At 40.6% G+C, this 10,187-nt stretch overlaps 1 long non-coding RNA gene across 1 annotated transcript; it reads right to left on the bottom strand.

The window, feature by feature from the left end:
- Positions 1 to 5,662: 5,662 nt before the first annotated feature.
- On the bottom strand, positions 5,663 to 9,753 carry LOC138247351 (uncharacterized). Its single transcript, XR_011194461.1, has 4 exons — positions 9,672 to 9,753; positions 9,506 to 9,588; positions 9,176 to 9,263; positions 5,663 to 8,634 (listed from the first exon to the last, which is right to left on the bottom strand). It is a non-coding gene; the product is annotated as an uncharacterized lncRNA (long non-coding RNA).
- Between the last annotated feature and the right edge of the window lie 434 nt (positions 9,754 to 10,187).

Raw genomic sequence — 10,187 nt, 5'->3', positions numbered from 1 at the left:
TGTGAAGTCTTTGGCCTTTTGTCCCAAATGTCAAGTAACACTCAGTGAGCAATGACAAATACAGTCCCCAATTCATTTGTTCTTCACTAGCCAATTCAATTTCCACAGGAAATATTTGCAACAGCATGGTCAGAGAAGCACCATTGTTTATCAGTTTCCTTCATGCCCCATTCAACTGCATTTGAAACACCTCGTAGTAACTGTTCATACAGGGCAGAGACAATCCCCCTGGGCAGCCGGTAGGTGCTGGCTGCCATCCTTTGGCTCTTCCCTCCACAAATGAAGTTATTTGAATGCTGAGAGTGGCAGAGAAGCACAGTTGGCACTAAGAGTGAAATGGTTTGGAATTCATGCACGATATAGAATGGGACTGACATTTTCACCACTGCTGTTCTGCACATGGAGGAATGGAGGAGAAGTATTGCATGTGTATTTGCTTTAGCTCTCTGCAGATGCTCGCAAACAGTGGCTAATCATTTAGAGCAATTGCCTGTGCTACAGATGGCGCAGTTGGTATACCTAGGTATTTGATGGTTTCAAATGCCCACCTAATGGAGGTGAGTGCTCTGAGTGTCTGCATGTGGCAGGATGCTTGTAAAAAGCTAGCACTTCAGATTTAGTGGTGTTGACTTAAAATCCTGACAGCTCATTCTATCCCTCTAGTTCTGACATAAAGTAAGTAAAAGAGCATATCAAATTTGTGATCGAGAGCAAAATGTAGTGAGAGTACATTAATGCTTTGACCATGTCCACACTTATCCTAATCCACCTATGCGTCTATCAAAGACATAGTTGAAACAGAGATAGATGATTAATAAATAATATAAAAGAGAACAAATTAAAGGAAAGCTCATTAATAAACTAAAGTATTGACTTGGCAGACCTTGGGCTGAAGTGAGCTTCTTTTTAGCTAAATGCGCTCTTGATCAAGTCAGATGCCATTACAGTGAAAGACATCCACGGCCAGGTGTACTAATACTGGGAATTTGCAATTCAAGTTGCGATTTTTAAACAATCATAATTTAGAGATCGCAATTCCCAATGCACAAAAGTTTTAAAATTTAAAAGAGCAATTCATAGTGGAAGATTGATCTACCTCATCAATATTAATGACATAGGTCACAGTTTGCGACCTATTAGGAACGAAAGCCATTGCAGGGATGGTGGTCTGCTATGTCTATGTTTGATTTTAAATAAATCTATCTTTTCTTTTAATGCAACCCAATTTCCTTTCAAACTGGATGGGTCTTTAAAAGAAATTAAAAGTGTAATTTTTACACAGCACCTCTGCCTACTGTTAAAACATGTTTTTGTCAACATTTGTACATGAGGAGTCCATTGAAGACCCCTTTCCATTTGTGAATGGGTTACTACCTTCTTTGAGGTGTCAGTAAAATACCAATGTTTTCCAACCATATTTTGGTCGCAAAACATTAATACATGCCATTACCATTCGGTATTTGGAAGGAATGCCCTAAATACGCCCCTTCCAAATTCCAAACCAAATAGCGATTCTGTTGAATCACAGTTTGGAGTTTGTACATACAAAAAAACATTTTTGCAGTCACAAGCGACTCGATTCTGTGAATGTGGCCACTTGTGACCTGAAAAATCCTTTTACATCTGGCTCCCAGTGACTGAAATGGGCTTACCCATTGTCCCATGCTTCCAGCGAGCAAAATGTGAATGACAACTAAACAGACCATTGGGTGAAGAGGGCTGGACCAAAGCTCCTCTTTGTATGTATTTTTATATTTATGATTTCTTTTATTACAGGATGATGGCCGAAAGAGCTAAAATTGTCTCTAAGCCATCCCCAAAAATGCCAGCACTATAGGGTAAAGACAATTTAAAGCCATTTGTAGGCCTGATCGAATCTGAGTTGCGGTATGTACCTACACTTGCTAGGAACACCCTTCGTAAAACATATGTTGATAAATAAGTGTGTTCAGGTCAAATGCACCAGTGAATGCCAAGCAATGTTTCAATTTGTAAAATTAGTTATAAGTCACGTAACGCTGTTAAAGGGGGCGAGTCCACCTTAAACGATAATAAACCGACTTATAAAGTAATGTAGAATTGAAAGCTCTATTTTCCTAAACCCAAATGGCTGCAAAAGAAATATATTTTGTGGTGGCGAAAGAACTTTAACCAGCGTTTGGGGGTGCACGTACATTTTTAGACATTTTTTTGTGGAGCTCTGGATTTACTACTGGAAATTAGCATTCACAGTTTTGATAATGACGAAATAGTGACCAGAAGATCACCTCGCATTGCCACATTGCAAGGCTTTGAATGTGACCATTAGACCATATATCCAACATGTGCCGGGTGCAAAGAAAGAATTGTGTATCATTGAGAGGAAGAAGTGCATAAGTGGGAAGATTGTATAGTTCTAATAGTTGTGCAGGATGAGAGTGAAGCTATTACACAGGTTAAGTGGGAAAGCGGTTACAGGAAGGATATGGAATTGGACGGTGTTATTAAGTGTTTGATAAAAGGTTGGAAAGAAAGTAAAGTGTTTCAGGTAATGTGCAGCCATTTTGAGGGGTAAGGTTGGAATTGTCAAAAGATAATAGATTTTTGTTAAGACGTGGAAAGAATGCTCTAGTACATGAATAAAGGAAACGGATTGTAGAACCAGGACATAGAGAGGTTTTAGGACTAGGCAAACTGAGGAAAAGAATAAGAAATTATTTCTTTTTACTACGTGTTGATATGACGGGCGGCAAAATGCCACCAGCATATCTGCAGTGTATGACTCTGAAGACAGACTGAAGAAGATGTTAAAACCATGTTTTGTTTCTTGGCTGGAGCACTCTTAATTGACTGGCAGTAGATATGATGGGTCTTCTCCAGGAGGCCAAACGTCTAGCAATTTGCATTATACTCATTATGGTTTTCTGTAGTCAGTGGTCAGAGATAAGTGTAGGTAAAAGGGTAAATATATGAGGTAATTAATAGGTTTCAGTTTTACTTGCAAAGAATGAAGGCGCTTTTAGTCCTGGGATTAAACATACATTACTTCCACGGTGCCCAGCGGGGTTTTGCATAACAGCAGACTGGTTCAGACCTTTTCTTCCAGTATTTCCACATTTTTGGAAACAGAAAGGAATACTTTATCTTCCTCCTTCATCGCCACACCCACATTGCTTCTATTTCTTGGGTGTGTGTATTGATGAAACAAACAGAGAAATCCAGCACACATTTGGGTGCTGACCATGCAGTCTTCCACAAATAGACTCGAATGTCGAACATCTATTGATAATACCCTCCCAGTTAGCTTGAACGCTTTAACATTTTTGGCAATTGCAAGCCCACTTCATAGATCATTCCACTTAGCGAAATATGTTCGCCAGCAGAGCCTTGGCTTTGAAAAGCAGTTGCCCTAAAAGTCTTGAAGTCTGGTGTGAAGTATCTGAGTTGTGTATATTTCAGAACTGGAGTTGCCTTGTGGGATAGTGGAAAGGTCACATCCTTTATTTGTAGAATATGTCTCTCTGCTCCCCACTATAATCTGCTCTCCCCAATTCTCTATATAATTTCTAGCCTGTCTTCAAGTACAAGGGGATGGTTCAAAGAGTTCAGTTCAAATCCACAAACAACCCTAACCATGACAAATGTCATGACCAGTCTGACCCACACTTCCTGCAGAGAAACAGGAAGTAACCGGCCAAAGAAGATGCACTTGCTCCTGAGGGTAGCAATATTTCAAACTGTAAAGAAAGCCGACAGCTCTCGGTTTCTCTAATTGCCTGCAAATAAAAATAAATACTGACCTTTTAGATGAAGGTCTTTGTACTTCATCAAACCTCATGGAGACTATCCATACTAGTGCTTAGAAGATGTTTGCCATGATTAGGGTATTTGCAGGTTGCTGGATTCTGGAGAACTATATTTACAGCGGTGACCTGAACAGAGCTCAAGTGCCCAGTGACTGCCATGCAGACCTGCACAGGTTCACGTACATGACAGTCTTAACAATTGATTAAGCCACGACAATCCTGCAGCCCAGCTGACCATATTTATCACCAAAATACAAAGTGACACAAAATTTTGAGGAGCTGTGGAGACCCTTTCTACGACACTAACTGTAGGTACAGCAGTGAACCATCACTGATGACTGTGCACCCCATGGTGCCCTTATCTGGCTTCTCAGGACTTGGGTGTGTGACCAGCTGGCTGTACCTTGTCACCAAGAATCCTGAACAATTTCAAACATCTCTTTAGCTCTGAAGATTTTTCCTTCATAAGACATAGTGATACCTTTAAGACATAGTGATACCTTAATCCTAAACTTCAGCTCACCGTTGAGACTGGTCAGGTGTATAACCCCAGTGGGTTCCCCTACCACCCAAATCCTATGGCCACTAGTGGCCATTTTTCAGATATGTCAGGGTTTCAGAGACTAAAGAACTGGGCTTGGCACCCAAACTGACTAATTTACTTGGATGGAGCCCAAGTTCCAAATTTGGTGCTGAGTTTTTGGAGTTGATGGGTTCTGGAATGGTTGTCTGGAAACTCAGACGCCGAATCTCCATCCCACTAAAGTTGTCAAGCCTTGCAAGCCTCATGAGTCCTAAAGGGCCCCAATGACATCTGAAAAGTTTTCTAGATAATTACATTGGCAATATGGCTTAATGGTAAAGTAAACCTAACTTGATTTTGTGTGTGTAATAGTTTTGATTGTTCTACTTTACTCTGACTGTAAATAAAGCCTTATTGTTTTTAGAACTTAAAGCTCTGACTAGACATCCAGTACTATTTCACATGTCATGCTGTATCTGAGTTTCTAACTCCTACTGCCAGAATAAGCCTTGGCTACTCACTATCCTTGAGAGCTGTCAGTGCTTTAACTAAAAGGTTAAAAGGGCTGATGTGCAGGAACTGGGTAGCGTCAGTTCCACAAGTCTGTGGCCCTTGCCACTAAAGAAAACTTTCATAAGATAAAATTCAAAGGCAAAACCATAAAGGTTTTAATAAAATTTATGAAGCATTACAGATGGCAAAAAGTAGTCAGATTCAAATGAAAATCAATGTGGTATGCAAATAAAGCCAATTCCAAGAGGTCATAACTTAAGGTCCCCCTTCAAATAAGTAAATTGCCAGAGCAGAAATATAATTTAGCTAAGGGTTAACATAAATCTACTCAGTTCAAGAGTCAAGTGTAGTTTAAGAATAATCAGGAGGACCGACATGAAGTCTGCTACCTGGGAAAGAGCCAAAAGTCTACTTATAAATCAAACGGACAATGTAGCATAGAGTCTGCACAGTTCGAAAAGCAACAAAAATCTTTGAGGATAAGTCAAATACACAGACTAGGTGTAGTATACCTTTGAGGAAGCAAACTGAAAATCTAAGTATATTGTCAGATAACAGTTTGACATAGAGGCTGCTTGGTTAAAAAGGCAGAAAAAGTCTGGTGCACACCCCCGAAAGGGCACATTTTGTAGGTTTGAGACAATGGAAAAAACACACACTCAGCATGGTGAGATTCAGAATCATAAATCTGTACCAACAAAGTTACATGGCATGAACCAATCAACACTGGAGAAATTGTGCGTCATGAAATATACAGTTAGAAAACACTTATGTTATGAATAATAATTGAGCACACTTTGCCCTAAAAACAAGTGAAATGACATTGCACTATTGAATTTTTGTAACCAAGTTTTATTGATTTTCACGTTAACATCTCGGAAGCAAATTGATCTGTGTTACATGTCCAGGTGCATGAATCTATCTGAGGTATCTGTGCATTTATGACAGTCTAGTGTATTTGACAGGAGTAATTGGTCCAAAGAATAAACTGATAAACAACTGTAACTTTAGGTCAAAACAGTTTCAATTCTGAACAGTTACTGAAAAACAATACATTTGTCTTCCTTTCAAGTGTCCCTCCCACAGGTGTTCACCCTCCTGTCCCTTGGGTAGCGCTGTGCACTTGCCGGAAGTCAGACCATTCACCACAATTCTATCATTAGTTTAGAGCTCAGTTCCGGAGCAAGAAACAGGGTAATCAGCAGGCACATAGAGGTTAGTAGCAACTAGTAACCAAAATATGTGTTCCCTCAATCAGGGAGATCCTCTAAACTCTTGTAACTCGTGGAGCAGTGTGTCACAGTCTGCAGCTACGGGAACCCTACACAACCCTTGAGTCTCCCCTCTACAGAGCTCCATAGACTCAGCTTTACCCCATCTAAGTGTTGCTGCGCAACAGTGCTTTTGTCCTGGTAGTGTGTCAGCTTTCCAATATACAGCAATGGCCCTGCAGACTAGAAGAAATGCCAGATCTATAAACTGGTTTGTTGCATTCCCTGTCTTCCTACGTTTGAACAGGCCTAGGACTCATCTCTCCGTGGTGTAGAGACACTCACGCCTCGTGATGTCAGTCAATGCATCTGTGACCTCTTTCCACAGCTTCGCCACTGGGAATTCCCAGAACATATAGGCCATGCCAGCTTCTGGTGCCCTGCACTGAGGGCAATTGGAACCAGACCCAATGATCCTGTGTAGTCGTGCTGGGGTGAGATAGCCCTATGTAAGATATTGTGTTGTATGTATTGAAATTTGGCATTACTCTATCCCATTCATTTTTGTGTCAATCCTTGGCCTATTTACCGTTCTCAGCTCCTCCTGGTCAGTAGCAGAGGGTCCTGTGGTGTATATGCCAGGGCATGTGTGAAACAGGTGAACAGTCGGCTGCCTGTGCCTAATGTGTGAAGTGTATGAATCAAGAGGTGCTGCTCCAGATCAGAGTCGACAGTCTGCCAGTGTTGGTTCATCTCAGCCAGCAGTCGACTTTAAGCCAGAATATGGCCTGCCGGCAATTCATGATCAGCCTGTAGTTGCTTGAACGTTATGAGGGTGCCATTATGGAACACGGCGCCCAGGGTACTCACGCCAGAAGCCTCCCGCACCACCAGGACCTCTCCTCCAACTAGGGGCCACATGTAGCAAAGTCTGTGACTGCTTTTTAAATAAAACAGTTTTTTTTATTTATTTTGCAGCCCGTTTTCCTTAAAGGAAAACGAGTTGCAAAATAAAAAAATTACGAAACCAATTGGTTTCGTTTTTTCAGAGTAGGCAGTGGTCCATTGGACCACTGCCTGCTCTGAAAAAACCTTTTGGGCAACATTCACAAAGGGGAAGGGGTCCCATGGGGACCCCTTCCCTTTTGCGAATGAGTTACCACCAGTGTGACACTGGTGGTAACTGCGAATTGCGATGCGAGTCGCTGATAGGAAGGGAACACCCTTTCCTATTTGCGAGTCGCATTCACAATTTGCGAGTCGGTACCGACTCGCAAATTGTGAATGTGCATCACATAAGGCTGTTTGCATGGCGCAAACTGCGATTTTCGCAGTTTGCACCATGCAAACGGCTTCCTACATCTGGCCCCTAGTCCCTGAAAGGCCCAATGGAGCCAACACAAATCTCAGGGAGTATTGTGTTAGGGTTGGCATTAACATGAGGCTTCTAGGATAACTGTCATGTGCCGCAAGCATCAAATTGTTGGACTCTTAACGTACCCTCGCTTGTGGCAGGAAAGACTCTCGCACCCCGCAATGCACATGATCGGCAGAGGCAGTTCCAGTTCTTCCAGTAGCCGACCCACTAGCCAGCAGGCAGGCCACTGTAGCTGCACCACTAATGATAATGTTTGAAGTTACGGGGCCCCAGGGCCCACCTTCTCAACTGGAAGCTGCAGCCTATGTAGTGCAACTCAGCATCTGCTTTTGTTCCAGAAGAAGCTCCCTCGCATTATATGCAAGCAACGAAATGTACTGTGGGGTATATGTACTGGGAGATTGTTGAAGAAATATAGCAAACATGGGAGCATCACCATTTTCGAAAGTGATACTCTACCTTGAACAGTGAGTGGGATCCTGGTCCAGAATGCCATCTGAGGGAGGTGGTGGCTCTAGTGAGATTGCGACTATTAGGTCTTGCGTGGTTTGATAAATGTGTATGCCCAAATATCGGAATGTGAACGTCTCCCAACAGAGAGGATGTGAATCCAAAGATAAGTGATGTGGTCGGCAGTCCAGCCCAATCGGGAGCACACATGATTTAATCCAGGTCACTTCCAGGTCCTTTTGTAAGGACTCTCGTATCTCTACGAAGCTGCTGGATTAGGGGCGGCAGCACTTCTGCTTGTAGGTGTTTGAGTCTCACCTACACCAGTTGGCAGCTGTTGGGCAATCCTTCCAGCTCTACAGCAGCACCTCACCAAAACCCAAATAGTAAAGGTGATTTCTGGCAGCCTAGTGCATGGACTCTGAAAATCTCTCAGGAAAATTGCGGTGGAACAAGTCTTACTCTTTTGTCTCATTAGCAATAGGACTCTTACACACACACACGCAAGAAAGAAGATAGTTTTCAATACATTTATCGAAAACACTGCAATCTGCGATAAAATGCATGATCTGCAATGATTTGGATAATGACAGGTAAGAAAATCAGGATTCATAAATATTATGATAGTGCACCACTTCTTATAAATATATCACGAATGTCCAGAAATTGTATAACATCACATTGTTGTCTTGATTTTATTCAACGTTTTCTTGACATATATTCATAGAAACATCAACCAACACATTTCGTCCTCAACACAGGACTTCGTCAGGGCTGTAATACAATGAGAATGATATCATCAATATAACAGACAATATAATAAATGAATATTCAAAGAAAAAAGTGCTCTTTTTCTAAGAATGCAAACAAAGGAACAATCCTTAACAGTGCAAAAAACAATATAATCCCCAATAACAGAAATAAGAAGAAATGACAGAAGGCAAGGGGCACACACATTAAATATTAAATACTAAAACATACATATACACAAAACTGAATTTATGACAAGGGAAACAGCAATTGCTACCTCCCCTCACAAGTAATTATAAATATATATGTAAACATGTTCCAAAAAATGATATAACACAAAACAAAAATACATACATATAATATCAAACAAGTAAAAGCACATTAGCCACTAATTCCATGAATAACAACAAACAAATTAATTTAAAAAAAAAATGTCAATAATTACATAATATTGAATGAACCCACCAGCATGTAAATAAATCCATGCCGATGCCAAATAAATATAGTAGCACCCAAATTTACATAAAAAATAATACCCTAAGAGACATTGCAAATGAATTCATACCTTATATATGTATAACATTTATCCTTGTCACCAGGAAGAATGTCGAGGTCAATATTATTCATACGACAAAGCCTAAATCCGGACCAACCTGCCAAAAGGTAAATAAGGAAGATAACAGCTAATGTCAAGGCCGAGCCCTCAAAAGATAGTGGCAGTAATTACTCGTAGTGACCAAAACACCCACCGATGAAAGCCGCCATACAACACCAATAATGTGTATAGTTTATATATTCAGCCACTGTGGGCAATAAAACGGGAATTGCAACTCATTTTGCCCATGTTTGTTGGTGGTAATAATCTCACCAAAAGTATCGTGCGTCAAATGCTTACCTGTGCAGATTTTATTGTATCCGCACATGAACACAGCCAAGGCATTCCACACCATAAAGATAAGGCCAAAATACCGGTCAAACCTGCCAAAGGCGACAAAGCAAGCAGATAACGCAAAAGCCAAACAGACAAAACATGATGATAAATAATCTATCACAAACAGTACCTAATACTGTAGAAGATGCGCAATAATCCGAGAACACATCCTTGATGCGGTTATAAACAATGCCTGGCTCTCCTATAAGTCCAGCGTATACGTATGTTTCCATAGCTACCAAACTAATAGACGGCGCGCTAAAAGAAAAGCACCAAAATGGCGGCCATTTTGTAATGGTAAAGAATAACTGTTTACCCAATGTCAATGAAATGCAGGGATATCGCTTCATGCAGCATAGCAAACTGTAATGCTAGCTAATATTTTATATCACTGGTTACATGAATTTGAAAACTAAAATACAAGAAAAAACGCAAATATAATAATAAAAAACAAAAGTTCAAAATAAGACCAGTAATGCTATACTCAAAATCAAAAGAAAAATCCATGCTAATCTACAAAAATAAATATAATACACAACAAAAAAACAAATATATATTTTGAAACCCTTGAATAACCTTAAAAACCAAATAACACAATTATGATCATGTCAACACACGGAAGCCAGTGCAGTAAGATATCCATCAT

This window comes from Pleurodeles waltl, chromosome 7 (genome assembly GCF_031143425.1).
Source record: "Pleurodeles waltl isolate 20211129_DDA chromosome 7, aPleWal1.hap1.20221129, whole genome shotgun sequence".
Classification (NCBI taxonomy): domain Eukaryota; kingdom Metazoa; phylum Chordata; class Amphibia; order Caudata; family Salamandridae; genus Pleurodeles; species Pleurodeles waltl.
This window is presented reverse-complemented; position numbering and strand designations above follow the sequence as displayed.